General features: G+C 41.3%; 1 long non-coding RNA gene across 1 annotated transcript; it reads left to right on the top strand.

Moving 5' to 3' along the window:
- Positions 1-1765: 1765 nt before the first annotated feature.
- LOC142829870 (uncharacterized) lies at positions 1766-19098 on the top strand. The gene is made up of 3 exons (XR_012904748.1): positions 1766-1976; positions 13874-14005; positions 18965-19098. It is a non-coding gene; the product is annotated as an uncharacterized LOC142829870 (long non-coding RNA).
- Positions 19099-19353: the final 255 nt, after the last annotated feature.

The raw sequence follows: 19353 nt of genomic DNA, 5'->3' as shown, positions 1-19353 counted from the left end.
GAAAAAATGAACAATATAAATTCCAGCCCAATCATTTTCTTTGGGTTTGGTTGTTTTTTGTACCCTCACCCCACCCTTTTAGGATGTTCAGACCCAGCTCATAGATGACAGAAGGATGATATCCATAGTAAATGAATGATCTACACCTACTATATGAAATAAGCAGAGCTCAATTATGTAGCCGGCTGCAGATTATCAAAACTAGTTACCTGGGTGAGTCAATGGTAAAATATTTATTAAAAATCCACTCTGTTTTCTGACTGGCTGTACTGAAGATCCTGCAACCCATGCTTCCTCACAGCCTCTTATACACATTGGTAAAAGGGACAGACAAAAAGAATACATGTGGGACTCAGATGCTTCATTAACTCCATGGACATTTAAATCGCTGAGGACAATTAGCCTCAGCAAGTTCAATTTCACAGCAGTGAAGAAATGTAGTTACTCATGTAGGGACTTTATAGTCCACTGGGGTTATCTGTACATCAAAAGTAGTCCCCTTCTCACATTATCCTGTGACTTACATCCATGATGGACATACCACATTTAATTTGACTTATGGATGGAAGAACTGCTGAATATAGCTCCAATATATCTCCATTATCATACCTCTCTGGTTTGTGGCACACAATATCTGTCTGGTAGCACTTGTAGTATTAGAGGTAAGAAAAAGAAAGAGAGACTCATTCTTAGGTAAACCATAAATAGTGGATCCTTGCATTTTTCCTGCTGAGACACACAAATAGTTATAGGCAAAAGTAGGAATTGAGGGACCTCAAATCTCACAAGTTATGCCCAGTGGGTACAATGAATCCGTGTCTTCCTTGTCTCCCCTTATATACTACACAGATACCAAAGGATGCAAAAAATCTCATAACTCCTATTCACGGTAGTTTAAAATTTCAAAAGCATTTGTGTCACTCATAGGGTTGCCAGGTGTCCGGTTTTGAACCAGACAGTCCGGTATTTGAGCTTTCTGTCCGTGAAACAAATTGAGAAAATACCAGACAAATATATGGCCGGTATTTTCTAATTAAGTATGTTTTATTATTATCATGAGTACAAGTACGTAGTTGTGTACTGCCTGGCTGGTAGTATCCACCAGCCAGGCAGTATGCAACTACACAGTAGAGAGGAGTAGGGTGGGGGCGGGACTGGGGCAGGATGGAATCCCCGGGGTTGGATTTGACCGTGCACCCTACCGAGACTGTGTGTGGGATGGGCAGCACTCCGGGATCTGCGTATGCCTGGGCGAGCCCAGTTCCCCGCCAGCTGGTCCCCCCCGCTCTTTCCTCCCCGCCAGCCCTACTTCCCCGACCCCCTCCCAGCCAGCCTCGCTCCCCGCCGGCTGGTCCCCCCCCAGCCAGCCCCACTCTCCCCAAAATCCCTCCCAGCCAGCCCTCCTTCCCACTGTTCAGTTCCCCTCCCCCAATCTCCCCTGGCCAGCCGTGCTGCCCCCAACCTCCTCCCAGCCAGCCCCAATCCCCTCCCGTCCTAAGTCCTCCTCCTCCCCCCATCTGAGATCAAGTGTGTCTTGTATTTTTTTTAAACCATCTGGTAACCCTAGTCACTCAGGAGTATAATCTCATTTTCAAAAGTGATCTAGAAAGACATACACATTTTGACTTTATGAAAATTTCTCTCAGCTATCATGTAGAGCTGACCAGTGGGTGACAGCTGTGTCTTGTGGCAACTTCCAAGGTTTCAGATTTTTTTCCTTTACTAAACTCAATCTGGATTTCTTTTGTGAACTTGTCATGATTATGAGGGTTAGCCAGCAGCCTGGGGATTAAGGGATTAACTACACCTAGCCAGGTGGAGTGACCAATAGGAATGTAGGTGGGACTTTTCAAACTGGGACAAAGGAATTTGGGTTTTTTTCCTTTCTCCCTTTTGTCTCTGGGAGAGTTCTCTGCAGCTACAGAGAGGGACAAGCATGTCTCTCTCTCTCTCCAAGACACCATTCTTCATTTTCTGTAAGTAGGGTAAAGTTTAGGTAGTTTCGTTAGGTTTTATTGTTTTATGGATTGGGTATGGGATCTGAGATCTGGCACTGCTTAAAAGATATTTTGGCTTTTCTTTGTAACTAAGTTCTAGGCCCATGGAGTTTCTCCATGAGTATATTTTGTTACCTCCCTATCTAGTCATTATGTTTGCAACAGGAATATTGTTGTAATAATAAAAGTTCTTTCTTTTCTTTTTATTAACCTGGCAGTGGTTAATTGTGTGCCTTGATTTTTGTTTTAGGGGTAAGATTTCCCAAATGATCTTTCCCCTGATTTCTTTATCAACATTTGGGTGGTGGCAGCAGAAGTTTTATTCCCAAGATCTAGGTTTTTAAGATCTTGGGGGGAAGTTTTATACCAAAGCCTGGTAGATAAGGCTTTGGGGTACACTTGCTGGCCCCCACTTCTGCATTTATCATGCCAGAGTGGGGAAGGAGCCATGACAAACTTGGCACATTATAAGAGTGAAAATTAGGTGCCAGACTGGAGTGTGCTTCCCAGGACTTAGGTGGTGATTTAAAAGGAGCTGGGGTCTGCCCACTGCCATTGCCACTATAGCGGTAGGTGTTCTTGGGAGCCTCAGGAACTTGTGTATTCTAATTAATCACAAAAATGCTGAGTAAACCTCCGTATAAATCTAGGTCGACTTTAGAGAAGGGAAGTTGCCATTGACTTAAAAATTGCTTTTTCTCATGAAAGTAATATCAAATATGATAATAAAACATGATGATAATAAAAAAGCTGATAATATAGCAGAATTATTTCTTTGAGGAGTGGGGTCATTCGCTTTCATGTCATTGAGTTATAGATTTGATAGTGGCATCAGAGACTGGTGACTCACGGTTCAGGAGTAATTCAAAGTGCTCCTTCCATCTGGCTTCCAAGACTCCACGATTCTTAAAATATGTTGTCCTGCCTTGGGCATGGATTGGTGTGTGTCCATGAGAGTATGGACTGTAAAAGGTTCTTGTTGCCTGAAAAAAGCACGTTGAGTCATGTTTATCAACATAAAGCTCAGTTCTCCTTGGCCTTTTCTTACCACCACTTATTTTTGATGTCACAGATTTTCCTTTTTGGTTTAGGCTTGATTTGCTTGTATGACTTTTTTCTGATGGTGTGATATGTTGTTTTGCCACATATGAGGAGTTTCTCTTTTCCAGTGAAGCAGACATTTAATACATAACTTAGGAACTTATTTTCAAAAGTGACTTAGGTCCAGATCCTCAAACATACTTAGGCACCTAATTCCTACTCATTTAAATGGGAGTTAGGCTCCTAAATGCCTTTGAGAATCTAGGCCCAAGTCCCATGGACTTTCAGTGAGACTTAGGCTTCTAATTGCCTGCCAATGGGACCAGAATGTAGGCCCTTTTCCCTCCATTTCCCCACTTTCCACCACTGAATGAAAGGAGAAGCAGCACTGCTGAACAATCTCAGGAAACTCTGAAGAGCTTTCCTTAGATTTCTGCGCATTTGGTCTCTCAAATAGGAGAAGAAATGACTTCTTAGCAGGGTATTTAAGATACTGAAAGAAATTTCCTTGTACTCCATTAGTTTAATTATGACACAGTTAAACAGACTAAGAATTTTAGTCCTGTAAACATTTGCCCACAAGAGACATGTAAGCTCTGGCAGTAGCTCTTAATCACATTCCTCTGTCAGGTGTCAAACAGAGCCAAGGCACAAACACACATGCAAGTTTTGTTTAGAGTACCTCAGAAAACCAGCCAAGTGGCAAATTTGGACATCTGTGCTAGACTGTGGCCGTACTGTTTTTTCAGTCTAATCTGTCAAGATAACCATTTCCCCATTCTCTTAAACAAACACAGACTTCCTTGTTTAAACACTATAACAGGTCTAACAGAACACACAGCTTTTAATCATTCTGTGTTAAGTACACTAGTGAGAGACTGAGAAAGGAATGAAAATATCTTAAATGTAAACTGGCTGATTTTGCTGCATTGTAAATCACTGGGTATATAGGAGGCAAACCTTAAATTCTAGATCGACTGTAAATAATCTTTGTAAGAGAAAATATATAAGAAGAATTGGTTTCTGAGATGTCAGCTTTTTGTCTTCTAATTGGAAAAGCTACTGAATGCCATTCAACTCCCAATGAATATTTAACATAACTATTGTGGGTTTTTCATTTTTCATTCAATAAAGAGTATATTTTCATATAAATTTAGTGAAGATTCCTTACAAGCGTATGAATAAAAAATTTCCATAGTGGGTCAAACCAGTTATTCCTCTAGTGCCGACAGTGATTAGTGCCAGATGCTTCAGAGAAAATGAACAGAACAGAGCAATTTCAATTGGTCCATGGCAGAAGGAGGTTTAGGGATTCCCCATGCCTGGGGCTGCAGCCTTGACCATCTTGGCTAATAGACATTGATGGAGCGCCCCTTCATGAACTTACCTAGTTCCTTTTTCAGCCCAGTCACACTTTTGGCCTTTACAGCATTCATGGCGGCAAGTTCCACAGGTTGTTCATTGTATGAAGAGGTTGTTTCCTTTTGTTTTAAAATTGCTGCCTATTAATTTCTTCAGGTGGACCTAGTGTGATGCTATATGATTGAAACATGTCATAGCATTAAGATTGCCACTGTTAGACAATTTCAACAAATCTTGTCCAAAGTATAGCATGTAAGGTATATTGGAAAAGTTGCATGTATGCAAACAGAGCAATCACATTTGATAGACCGTATCATCATCTTTGTATCTAAAGTTACAGTTATTGACTATGTACCAGTATTTCAAACATGTTTTGCTCCTGGGGTAACATCTACAAAGTAGCTTACATCCAATCTAACCAGCACATTGTGCAAGCTGGTAACATATTAAAGAACATAACAAGCCACAGAAGAAACTTGTCCCCACCTGGTGAGTCTTCCAGTTGATGCTTTAGTCAAAATATGGGTAATGGCTGATCCTATGAGTCATCAAAACATGTAAGGGCACGCAATCAGCTCATTTCACCCTGGACTCCATCTTGTGCTGTAGCTTTCCAAAAAACCTAAGACTGAGACCATTTTCTCCGCCTGAGAAAAAAAATATAGAATGACCCTGGAAGGGTCTCCATTTTTACCTCTTTCCTGCTCTGATCATTGCACTATGGATTTATAATAAAAGGAGCATTTCAATCAATGGCCTGAAGACCTTCCAATGTTTTGGAAGTTACTAGAAACCTTACAAGTCAGCAGTTTGTAACATTGCTGCTAAAATGTGATTCGAAACGTTTGCAGTGTTTGCATGTATATGATTTCCTGAACAATTTTAACTCTCTCCCCCTTTTTTTTCTTCTTATAAATGAACCTTTAGATTTTAGATATTAAAGGATCAGATACAGCATGATTATTCAGTAAGGGTATGTCTACACTGCAAAGTTAATTCGAAATAACAGCCATTATTTCGAAATAACTAATAGCATTTATACAGGCAAACTGCTATTTTGAAATAAAATTGAAAGAGCGGAGCACTTAATTCGAATTTGGTAAACCTCATTCTATGAGGAGTAACGCCAAATTCAAAATAGCTAATTCGAAATAAGCGTTGTGTAGATGTTTATTTCAAATTAGCTGGCCTTCAGCCCTTCCCAGTTTCCCCTGGTGGCCATTCTGGGCCAAACCAGGAAAACTCCTCTCCTCTCCCCCAGCCCCGGAGCTCTTAAAGGGGTAGACTCTGGCCAGACTGCACATGTCAGATCCAGGCCTGCCAGCAGTTGCTGCCCCTGACCCAGTGGCCCCACGATGAGCTGGGCAGCCAGTGCCAACTAGCCATCCCCCGCCCAGTCCCCCAGCACCCGGGAGCCAGCCAGGGGTCGTAGATGCCGCACTCCCTCCTGGACTAGTGAGGATATCACGGATTTTATTGAGGTTTGGGGGTAGGCCCCCAATGTCCATGATCTCCTCACTAGATGGAGGAACACGGCCGTCTACAGCCGCATAGCTGCCACCATGGCCCAGAAAGGCCTCAGGCGCACCCAAGAGCTGTGGCAGGGGTACACCAGGGCGACTCGGGGCAGCTCCTCAGCAGGGGCAGACATCTACCCCTACACTTCGAGACTGGACCGCATCCTGGGGGGCGGGACAATCTGTGCCACCCCAGGGGAGCAGTGAGCCGGGACCAGAGGGCCCTGACTGGGGCGCAGAGGAGGAGCTGCCATGGAGGGTGCCACACTGGCTGGACCCCCAAGCTGTCCCAGCAGCAGAGTCACCAGGGTCATCTGGGGAGGCCACACCATGTAAGTGCCATCACTGTCCCCTTCCTGGGGGGTGGGGAGGTGGGGAGGGACACCAGAGACCACGCGTGTGGGCCTTGCTTACCACGGATCATGCAGCAACCTGTGCACATGTGAGCACATGCCGTGCCACCCCTGGGCAGGTGGCTCCAGCTGCGTGCCACACAGGGGCTGTGGCCTGATAGCCACACGCGTGTATGAAGAGACTTGATATGCTCCTGACCCTGGGGACGGGACACAGCAGGACGCCCTCCTTTCACAAGCCCCCTCTACACAGAGGCAGGGGACATCTCCCCCCCACCTCGGCCGCACTATACACAGCACAGGGGCATGGGTGCGGTCTTGGGGCAGCTCCCACTTCCAGGGATAGCCGGACATTCCGACCGTGGCCTCTGTGCAAGCACAGCAGCTCTGATGGTGCAGGGCACGGTCATCCTCACCTCGCAGAGGGGAGCTGGGCTTCACCCACTGTGTTCCCAGGGAGAATTGACCACTTCTCTTCTTTCTCCACAGCTGCACCAGCTGCACATGCAGGGCGCACCACCTCACCCGGGACATGCTCCTGCACCCGAGGGCTCCACAGGATGACCACAACACAGCAGGGGTACTGAGAACAGCACCTGGGTGCCCTGTAAGCTCTGGCCCACATCATGGAGCAGCGGGCACAGGAAGAACGGGAGTTCTGGAGGGAGCTGCTTGCCCAGGATTGTGCCATCTGTACCCATCTGTAGACCCTGGTGTAGAGTGTGCTGCCTCGTGCTGCTCCAGCACCTGCTGCCCCCCAAGCTATCATTCCTCCTCCCACTTCTTCTCCCCCTCCCGCCTCTCCCTCCTCTCCCTCCTCCTCAGTCTCCACACTCCCCACCTCAATCTCCACACCCTCCTCCTCATCCCCCTGGGAACACTGAGGCCCCCGCACCCACCGTGCTGGGAGACATGTGGCCCGACGAGACCCCCCACCCCTGATTGCTAAGCTTCCCCTCCCCCTTCCTCCCCTTGTTTCCCCCTTCCAGGTCCCTCCTCCCAGTTTTCCCCCTCCCTTCTCCCACCCTAGCCCTACCATCTCCCACCTTCTTTCCCCAGTCTCCCAAGAGTTTCATCCTCCCCCCCCCCCGCCATTTTGTTAAATAAACAGAGATTATATTTTTGAAAAAAAGTGTATTTTATTTGACATCAGGAAGCTAGAGGAGTTACAGTTAATTCGAGAGCAAGTTAAATTGGGCGACCGGCATTTTAAAATGGCGACTGGCCACAATTAAGCTAATCAAGCGTGGGATATTTAAATATCCCACACTTGATTTGCAACTTCGGTATGCTTCATTTCCCTCCCTAGTTTGAACTAGGGGGCAAGTGTAGATATACCCAGATGTAACAACTGCAACACAACAGTTAAATCTTGAGTGAGAGGCATGATAAAAACATTTTTTATTAATTGTTAAATAGAAATACAGAAACAAAATCATTTTTCTGCATATAGCATTTCATTTGAATAATTCTCTTTGTAAATATCTGTGACCACGCAAAACAAAGGAAACCGAAAAGATTTTTTTAAAATTAGTTATTTTGGGGGTTTTTTTTAAAAGATATTTCCTGTCTAAATAAGAAAGCTGGTTAATTAATTTTTTACTCATTTTACAATGATTTACATATTGTTCAATAATTAATGTGCTGCTGGTGCTAAAGTGGTAATATATAGAAGAACTGTTTCAAAGGGAATTACCCTGTAGTAGCATAAGTTGAAAGTTTTGCCTTGGGGACTTTTATTATTTAGAAGCTATTTTTATCATTAATTTAAATGGGGAAACTTAGAAATGGGGTAACTTAGACTTAAGCTAATGCTGCTACAGTTGCATCCTGAATTTGAAAATGCTGTGTATTCTTTTATCCAGTTTTACAAATCACATATAATAATTTCAAAAAGATCTGCTGTACTCAAGGTACTCTTTAGTTGTGGAAACATTTTTCACCCCACACCTCCTCACTGTTGTAACTAAAATATAAAGGAACAGTGCAAAGCCCTTGGCATTGTCTCACATGCCAATCTAAGGAAAAGGCAAAGGTTAAGGCTGAGGAAAATAAAGCAGATTACCTTGTGTGGCCAAGAGAAAGATATGCTGTTCTGTGGGGACCAACTCCCCTCACATAAATGGGAGAAAAGTCCATGAATGAGATCATCTTTACTTCCTTTGCTCACATGCATTCTTTCCTTTAGTTAAAGCAGGTCATCCATGCACCAAGGTTCAGTGCTGCATTGTACAGTGTTTCCGAACTCCTGGTGATTGTGCCATGACTCAGGTTTGAAGTGCATGACACAAAAATGCTTTTCCTGGCTTTCCACTTATTGCATAAGGGCCTGGTATTCAGAACCCAGCATTTCCAATGAAATCTTAAATTAAAACTTGGCACCCCAACATGGTAGATAGCAAACATGGTAAGTGGGTTTGAATTTAAAATAGAACACTTTTCAAGGGCTTATTAGAATGGCATTTGTGTGTGCTCTTGCCTCATTGATAGCAAATCAAATTTTAATGGGGAATAGTTCTGGCATTTAGGAGTGCCAGCTGTTGCATACCAGCCACAGTGATAAGATTTCACAGCAACATTTGCTTTATTTGTTTGTCTATCTTTTTAAAAGGCAAAGGCAGTTCTGGCATAAGTAGGAGAAACTCCTGTTAATTTTTATGGGAATGGCAACAAGCCTGAATTTGATTTGTTTGGCCAAATTCTTCTGATACATAGTTCTGGTCTGCACTTCAAAGTTAGGCTAGGATGTACTCAGGGGTGTGAAAAATCTATAGTCATGAGTCTGACAGAAATGTCTTTGGTGATCTAACTCCCAGTGTAGATGCAGCTATGGTGGTGAAAGGATGCTCCTACCTTCTGTCTACAATGATGAATTCACTATTTTCCCTCCTTCCCACATAGGTGTAGTCTTCGTCGACTTTACAGGATTATGCTGGCATAGCTATAGCGCTATAGTCTCTGTAGTGTAGACATACCCTCACACCAGTGTACTTGTATTGACTCCATTGACGTTACTCTGGATTTGAACTGATTAAGGGACAGCAGAGCCTCTGGCATTGTGAATATAAATCTGCATAATTGATATGCTCAGAGGATAGATGGGTGGGGTTACAGTAGGAAAAGCAACTAACAGAACAGGGTCAGAAAGTACTATATAAAATAGGAAAATTTACAATCTTTATTCTACACTTTCTTACAACTTCCTGCTGGTCATTTCCCCTTCTCCACCCCACTCCATCCCCTTTTCACAGTTGTGACATATACATGGCAATGTCATTAACTTTAGGGTCTGCAGTGGTAGCAGGTGTGCCTGATGGGAGATTGGAGTGGATGCAAAAAACAAACAACCACTGTTCCCAAATATCCCTTCCTTCATGTCATACTGAGCAATGATATCCAGAGGAGGGAGATTAGTCAGGGAAATGTACTGGAGACCTAGATCATGTTTACATGAGGATAACAGGTGTATTTTGACATAGATGTCCCTCAACAACTTGATGTTGTCTGATACAATGTTAGCCTGGATTAATTAATCTATCTAGAATACAACACAAATACATCAACATCACCAGAAGAGATGAGCTGGCATACCCATGAGAAGTGAAAGCAGAATAACAAATATTTCTCTGATAGATTTTATATCTACTAAGGGACAACTTATCTTATACACTCAATTGCTGATGGATAATATACACTCATTCCTAGAAACATCATGAGGTAAACATAAGGAGGAAGCCTAGGGCTTACTTTGAAAAACTTCACCTTCCTTTGCCTACAGTAGGCTTGTATTAAAAACTACACTTTTTGTTTTAATGAGACAAGACTGGCCTGCCTGGGTTAGAATTCCCATTAAGGATTGCAAATCACAAAGTATGGTCTCTCAAATGAGAGTGATCCCTTCCTTATTCTACTGCAACAGCCCCTGCTGGTTAAGGGCGGTCATTGCACAATGGTGGTGGGTCCGGTCCATTGAATCAAACTCTATCCTGGTAGAATTGTAAACCCAACTGAAGCCAGTGGAACCTGAGTTTGTTTGTACTGGGGCTTACCTTAGCCCATTGATTTGTATAAAATATCTCTAACCATGAAATGAAATCTAAAATTAAGCTTTTTAATGAGGCTTCATTTAAGCAAATTTGCCTCCGATCTAATTTTCTCCTCATTTTCAAAGGAAATCTTGAATACATTAGTCAGGCTAGGTCAGTTTTAGAAATAATACTCTCAAGGACAGCCTATGCATGTCTTATTTTTCTCACTGTCCAGATTAGCTTCAAGTTGTCTTGTATTAATAGTACTGATATCTACACACAGCCAGGGTGAGACATTCTATAGGAGTCTGATTAGGATCTCTGAAATATAGAAATATAAAGGTAAATATTCAGATGCATGGATAAATTATTGGCTATAACTTTTGAAAATTTTATTATTTAATGGACTAAATTCTGGTTGGTGTCTTTAGACAGACATAATTTCTTGCCACGCACAAATGCATGCTACAAATGCAGCACAAATGTCAACCTACATTCTGGATGAAGCTAGCTATGTGTGCACATGTATAAGACTCTCATGTGATCTATTCTGCCTAAGAAAAGGGAAAATGTGCATGGGGAAAAATATTGCTAGGTGACATAATGTATGTGTGTAAAGATGCAGATCATCCTCTCAAACTTTATCTCACAGGACCGGATAACATTTTGTGGGCCTGGCACTAAACAAGTTTGGACTCCCAGATAGTCATTCCCCTTCCAAAAGTGGGAAGAGTATCCAATATCGTGTATCAGAGGCATTTTTCATTTTGCTCACACACTTCTGCATGACTATGTGTACTGCATGCACTGCTTCCTCAAACCCAAGTTTTTCTCATTGAGCTGTACCCTCAGTGGGTTCACTAGTGTCAGGCCTACAGATGCGGGAGGAAGGAAAAGGGGCAACTGCACTGGGGCCCAGCAATTCAAAAGGTCCCAGAGTTCTCAGCCAGAGGCGCTGTTGCTGAAGTGGAGGCAGCCGAAGCTCTGGGCCTTTTCAATTACTGCTAGAGCATCGCGTGGTGTGCTCTGAGTGGCTCTGAGGACTGTCTGGGGGAGAGGGTGTGTGTGGTGCAGATACTTGATCAATGCTGACAAATCCCATCCCCAGCACCCATCGTGTCATTTGAGCAAGCCAATTTCAAACACTGTTTCCACAAAGTGAGCAGTTAGCCCCTGAGAAGCTGAAGTCTCTCTCTGGTCCCATCTATTTGCTAGTCTGATATTTGGTCACCACCAACTCTCCCAACGCTTGCCTCCCTTGGACATGCTTTCCAGTTAACTAGGGCCATTCTCTGCATGCAAGCCTGGCCTGCTTTCTCTCTCCCTGTTCCCCTTGCCATTCCTTTCCTACTGGTGACCTCATGGCCATGCTAACATCTCTGCCTTGGCGGAAGCAGACCGTTTAGCATATCCTTGCATACCTTCCTTGTCTTAAAGTTAACATCAGTGCAATATTTTGAATGACACAAACCAAAAGTAAAATGTTAAAAAAAAAAAAAAAAGATCTTCAACAACATGGCAAAGAGGATGACAGAGATGGCCTTACACCAAAATACAGGAACCAAGACTTTGGAAGAGTTTAGACACAAGTGTGGTGGCTGAGATCTAGCTCAAGTTTGAAGGTTTTGTTATATCTTACTTATTAAATTGAATTGAAGTAATTCTCTCATGCCCTTGCACTTTCAAGCAAGGGTTAGCTATTTCTTTCCTATTTTAACTGAAGGATCAAGCCAAAAAAACAAATAGCTGGTACCTAAAATTAGATAAATTATCAAAATAGAAAATTGGAGCTGTAGTGCTCAGCATCAATTTTGGAGCCAATCAAAATTATTTGGATGCTTTCATATGAATGCAGGGGCATAGGTTTAGGCCCCTATATTTTGAAACGTGGACCTAAATTTGAGGATTGCTCCCTTACATGCCATGATTCAGTTTATATCAGATTTTTGCCACACAGTTTTAAAATTCTAAAAAATAGCATTTCGGTGTAAAACCCACTGGCACAGCCTCAGTTACAGCTATGTAAACTCAGTGGCATGATACAGATAAGTTCTCTGGCTGATATTTCTTAACACTGAATGGACCTATGCATAAAAAGACAAAAGATCCCTGCCGCAGCACCAACTTCATCTGAACATTAGATTATTCACTTTCCCAACTAATCAATAATTGTTATAATTAAAATTGATAGCTGCAAATAACATGATGAAGGGCTGCTGCCAGAACACTGATTGTGTACTTGGCTTGAAAAGATAGGCAGTAGTGTGAAACACTTATTTTCCAATTTGCTTGTAGCTGTGTGCAAATTGCTTTAGCTGTATACAGCTGATTTAGACCTTGCCTGAAGGTACACTAGATTAATTGGGAGCCACACATTCATTGCTTACAGAATAGACATGGTAATTGGCGAAATTTGTTAGTGCCAGTTATAAAATAACTATATAGTTATGCTTTTTTTTAAGTTGTCCTTTCATTACTCTTTCAGGTTGCAAAAAATAATAATAATAAAAAAAACAATTAGAACCTTTCAGATAATCGAGATTACTTTCAAGTCTTTATGTAAAACCCAATGTGACTTTGGTCAATATTTTATGCAAGCAAACATTAGTGTGAATATGCTATTGATTTTCTTTTTTCAAAAATGAAAAGCACTTCAGTGTACACAAGAGAGATTTTTTTGTCCTTGTTGTGACTGAACTTTAGATAATGAAACCATTATGTTGTAACTACCAATGGCTTTTGAAAATAACTCTTTGTTCTCTTTTGTATCTTAACTAGCTTATTATTAAACTGTAGACAAATTCATTTTTACTTGTTGGCAATCGAAAGTTAAAAAAAAGCATGGTTGTAGATTTTTTTAAATGCAGTCTCTCCCTTTATCTATGTGTGTATGTAACAAGGACATCTAAATCTCACAGCTAAATACATTTGCAATATTCAGGACTGAAACCCCAGGGAACGTGTGAGCCATTTTAATTGGAAGGCATTTTACATTATGTAGCCCCTGAACAAATGTGCAAGGGCTAAATTTACATATATGTTTGCCCAAATGGCACCTGCAAAATCTGTTTCTGTATCAGCTGCATCCACATAATCCAATTTTACATGCAAACTATTTAATCATATAAAACTAGATATTTATATCTCTATAATGGGGACTTAGTGTACAAGGGGAACAAAGTTAGTTGAAAATCTAGCTTTTGACTCCTGAGGGCATGTCTACACAGCAGGGCAAAATTCGAATTAAGCTTTGTAACTTCAGCAATGTCAATTGTATAGCTGAAGTCGAAATAGCTTAATTCGGCTGTTGGTGCTGAAGGTAGGGAGGTAGAGTACATTCTACACAGTAGGAAATCTAAGGAAGAACATTCTTCCTTTGACTTCCCTTACTCCTTGTGAAATGAAGGTTACAGGAGTTGGAATAAGAAGTCCTCCAGCTTGCCATTATTTCGAAATAATGGCTTGCTGTGTAGACATGCTCTTTGTTATTTCAGAATAAGGTCAATTATTCCTTAGTAACGCTGCTGTGTTGACATAGTCAGAAGGTATACTAATAACTGATTATCTTATTTCAGTGATCCAAATTCATATCTAAGGACATGGCAAGCTAAATTGGTACTGCTGCAATCAATGTGATGAAGGCCTGCTGTGTTGATGGCGGAGTGCTCTTGTCAACTTCTGTACTCCTGCTTCCTGAGAAGCATATGGTAAGTAGCGAGAGAGTGGCTCAGTGTGATGTGGACACCTCTGTACGTTGACCTAACTTACATCAACTTTGGTTGTATAAGTTATGCAAGTGAAGTAGCATAACTTAAGTTGACCAGCCCCTAGTTACACCAGTGTAACCCCACCTTTCTTAATGGAGTTTTTACTATTCTAATAAACAGCAGAGTTTGACCTATTATTTTCAGTGACTTCCAACTAATTATGTTAGGATGGTTCAGCAGGAATTTTCTCTTTAGAGCAATTAATTACTATGCCAAACACTGGATTAGATCCTTGGCTGACATAGATGGAGCTACAGCCATTTACACAAGCTTTGGATCCAGCAAACAAATATCCATCTCTGATAAAGAAAACCATAGACCTAGGCAACTCATTTTGAAGTGGGATGAGGCTGAATTTGCATAACAGATACTGGAGGTGAGAATAAACATTGATATATTACAATATATGGAGGGAAGAGGCTTCTCACACCATTGATTGCTAAGCAATCTTTTCATTGGGGAGTTCTGTTTAAAAATCAATGGCATCATATGGTCCAGCATTACTTAAAGATTTACTCATTTAGGCTCAGCTGCACAAGAGACAGACAAGGCAAGAATACAAAAAGCCTCCCTCCTCCACCCATGTGCCATGAATAAATACAACCATAATCCCTGCTTCCGCCACCCTTCTGACACAGGATCTGCTATATCCCACTGCAATCTAAGAAACAAAGCATCCCAATGAGAGCAAAGAGGAGTTGGGGCCAAGGTCCCCCCAACCAGCTAGTCAAGAAACAAGTTAACCAGTTATTTCCTTAGCGAGCTGCCCCTAGACAAGCAATGAGGTTCAACAATGCTGTCAGTGTGATCCAGTACCCGAAAATCTGAGTCATGAGAGCATAAAATTAGGGATGCCAGTTTTGGTTGGCTATATTCCTTGAGGTTTCATCATATGACATAATCTTTAATTAAAGAGTAATCTTTAATTCCTGAAGACTCCAGGACAATCCTGGAAGGTTAGCAATGCTAAGCATGTTCCAGCTTCCATTGAATTCAAATACCAAATTTTTCTGATTTTCAGTAGTCCATAAGAAAAGACACTAGCCCCAAGAGTTACTTCTACCCCTAGTAAGATTACCCTTCTGTAGCTGGGTGTGCTAACCATCAAGCCTAGGTAAATGATAGTATCCAGACACTTACAGTATCACACTAATAAGAAGCTGCAAATAAACAGAAATTCTGAATTTACATAGCAGCTCCTTACCAGTTCAGCAGATTTTTCAACCACAGAATTCCAGGATGTGTTTATACAGCATTTCATGTTTATTATTCAAGATGCATTTTATTTAAAGTATATAAAGACAACATTCTTTTTTTCCTTTTGCGCTTATTTTCTTGAGTAGCATTAGCTAAGTGTGTTGTTGAAGCACATAACCTGCAGTGAATTTATAGAGATTACTAGCAATACATACATCCTTCTGCTAGAAAGGTAGCTTGAGAATAGACCCATGGTAAAAGAATCTGTACAACCCTGTTCACAAATCATAAAAGAGAAGCAGAAATCACTTACTATACATTTCACAAAAACAATTATTAAACCTATTTTTTTTCCAGGATTTAAATTGGTTTTCAGAGAGTCTTTGTTTCCTGATGGTTCTTTAACAGGAATTGCTATGCCATTTAGTTTCATGAACAAATATTGTAATACCACACTGAAAGCAATAAATAAGCACTATTCTAGCGTCAGCAAACTCAAATAATGGAAATCATGCCATTAAGGCACAATGTTATATAATTCAAAAAGCTTGGAAATGATGTTGAAAGGACTATATATATTAATCCACTAAAATTGAAATGCATGTATTAGATTTGTGCCTAAAGTTTCATTCACCTGTAATAAAAGCTACTTCTGAAAGTTCCAGTGCACATTTATATAACATGGTGCTGGAAATAAGTTTTCTGAGTGATTAACACTTAGTCTGTACATAATAATTATCTTTGCTAACTCCTAACATTTGCTAATATATCAGACCGGCTAAGACATTTCAGAGTTGCCAATCGTGTTGAATTATTTAGAGTATTCTGCATAAAAATTACTATCAACCATCTTGAGAATTTTAATGGGATCCAGCATCCAATCATGACACATGTGTAACTTCAGCTGATGTTGGCTTTCTGTGTGTATCAATGGTCGTTAAAGAGTCAGATAAGGAAGTGAACAATGTAGTTCTTCCCTAATGAAGGAGATTCAGTTTTTAAATATTGGATGCACAAAAAAGGGTCATTCCCTGCTCTCATTAGAGCCAATGAAAAGTTGTAAAGTGAATCAAGGGAATAGTTCAAAGTTGGAATGAGCAATTATTGGATGAACAGATAACAGGGCACCCCATTTTCCTAAAGCTTAGTGAAAATACATATCTGCAATAATTTCATATCCTGTATTGAAATAAAAGGAAAAAGAATAAAGATAGGTGCAATGAAATACACCGGTTTTCTCTACGTTAAAACTAACATAGATAGTTTATTCTACTTACCTAGAATTATCCTTCTCTGTCTGATGCAGTCATCTTAGGTTGCTGGTTAACAAGCAACTGAAATATATAAAGGCTCCAACAAACACACAGAAACTATTTTAACTTAGAATTATGGCTGCTCAAGTGCATTTCTTAGTGATGGAGACACTAAAATCAAATATAGTCAAGGCTACATTATCATTCAATCCAACCTCAGTTCATATGCTTTACACTTAGACATCATGCTACCTAGATGTACCCAAATTCTCTTCCAACCTACATTTCTTTTCAATTCCACTATACAACAAACCACGGCATTCAAACAATTCTTCCAGAACACGTACAACTGCACAATCATAATTCTTATCTCAGCAAGATACTGTGCATTACCAACACACATTTTTATTTGAAAAGTATAGTATGTGTTGTTAACATGTATGGCAATCCAAGGTAAGAATTCAGATTGTGAAGTTGAGTGAAATGTTAGGGAATCTAGCACACGATGACCTCTTTAAAGAGAAATTATCAAGTTTGAGGAAAATGTAGTTAAGGGTTATTGCATCAAATTTGTTAATACACAATACTGAATTTACCAAGGGATGAAACTGGAGAAAAAGAAGAATAGCAATCTTTTTGTAAAAACTAAAGAACAACAGATTAATAAACCATAACTAAGTGTCCAATTCTCCTGGCTAAGAAAGGATACTCCTTTAAAATTCAAGGCTAGAAGTGACTTCTTCCCCAAGTTTTGAAAGGGACAGGACAGATTCAACAAGCTTTTAAATTTTTTTAAAAGTATCAAGTATAAAGAAGTAGTAATTGTTCTATCCAGTGTAATCATAAACATACTGTTATCTAGTGAAAAGATAAAAGCACAAAAATATGCTACATAAACAAAGAGACAAGTTCCCTGTCCCAAAGATCTGACCCTAAAGACAAATATGCACAGCAAACGATGCAGAAAAAGGAAAGATGGAATCTTAGAAGTAAGGCATTTTAGAGGCAAAAGACGCCATTAGAGTAAAAGCGTTGAAGCTAAGAATGCAGTGGAAACTAGAGATGGGTAGGGCAAGGGGATAAGACAGTACAGAGAGAGAGAGAGAGAGAGAGGGTGGATTGGGGGAAATCCATGCCTGCTTGAAATACTCTAGAGTCTTGCAGATGATGATAGGCAAGACTTGAATTTGATGCAGTAGGAGACAGGAAATCAATGAAAAGTGTGGGCGAGGTGAAGCCAGTGTGGCAGAAGAGGAAGTTATGAATAGACTGGAAAGCAGAGGTAACAATAGGAGAGGCAAGAAAGGAGAAAGATGAAGTAATCAAAAGGAGAAATAACCAAGGCGCACACATACAGTTTTAGCAGTGACAATAGTGAGGAAAAAGTGGGTTTTGGCGATACGAAAGAGGAAGAAACTGGAAGACTTATTGTCTGGAGATTGTGGGGGGGAGAAGAAGAAAAAAGGTGAAGGTTACTCTAAGATTTTGAGTCAGTAAGATGAAGGGCAGTAGACATCAGTAGTGACAGAAAAGACAGGAAGGAGAGGAATAATGAGGTAAATGCAGTGAGATTCTCAGCTATGCCCAGTTGCTATTGGGTGCCATGAAAGTTAGGGAGTCATGAAAGAGTTCTGCGCTGTTCCCCAATCACGGGTCTGGATATTATGCCATTCCCATCCCTGGCACATTTTAACAAGGATTCAGGGTTGCCCTTCTCTATACTGAATGGCTATAGCTTCCAAGGGCTGATATGCCACCTAGGAATTTCCAAAGACTAGTGATTCTACTGCAAGCCAGTATTTTAAATACCTGGAGGCATTGGCATAGAATCAGCTATCCAAGTTCTAGGGAACCCCTGATACCACACAGACTTTCCAATAAATTGGTTCTGCTGCCTTTAACAGACCCTTTGTACTGGTGGGGTCAGCAAAAAAAGGACCAGATTACACATTGGTGTCTCATCCATTTTTTAAGTCTTGATTCAGAGAAGACAATAGGGCCTCCAGCAGGAAATAGATGAGAGATGTTCTGGAGCTGTAGAAATAGAGGCCAAGGTAGGGAAATACATATGGTAACATCACACAAAGATGCTGTGGTTAAAATAGGCTGAAATAAGAGGGAACAAGAGGAAGTTCCTTTAGCATAGGAGGGAGAGCTTTCCCTAATTTAATCTCTGGGAATGGATGTTAATAGAGCAGAGTCCATTTAGAAAAGAAGAGGAGGGAAACTCTGCAAAAGTCTGTGGTCCATCAATAGATTAGTGGAAAGACTGAGGGACAATGAAGAAGTACAGATTTAGATGCTGAAATTGTCTGCACACCTGTAGTCATATTAATAGCTGCTCTTCTGGAGCTTTCTGGCCCTTTGTGGTGTACTCTCCAACAGAGCACCAAGGAGCATGAAGAAACAAATTGGGAAGCCTTGAAATATTGCTTAGTTCCCTCCACAGGTTCCAGAACATGAAGGGGTTGTCAGGACCAAGCATATACACTTGGATGCAAATCATGCTGAAGAGCAAAGACAGCACCTACCTCTGGGTACATCAATCACCCTGGAGAACAATGGAGAAGACATGGAATGGAGCAGGTGTTTGTTGCTGCTGGAGGGAGCAGAGTGAGATGCATTTCTCTAGAGGCAGTAAGGGCAGGACTATCCTGTTTCTGTACACCACATTGCCTGAGAGGCCCTTCTGAAGTATCAGGGGATTCATGTTAGAATGGCTGAGGGGGCTTGGGCTGTAGGGGAATTTCGCTGCTTTCTAGACATCTGGATTTGGGTTGGAGCTGCTCCCCCCCCTACTTTGCAGAGTCCTACAGCCCAGGCTCCAGCCAGAGCTCA

Source organism: Pelodiscus sinensis, chromosome 6 (genome assembly GCF_049634645.1).
Source record: "Pelodiscus sinensis isolate JC-2024 chromosome 6, ASM4963464v1, whole genome shotgun sequence".
Lineage (NCBI taxonomy): Eukaryota > Metazoa > Chordata > Testudines > Trionychidae > Pelodiscus > Pelodiscus sinensis.
This window is presented reverse-complemented; position numbering and strand designations above follow the sequence as displayed.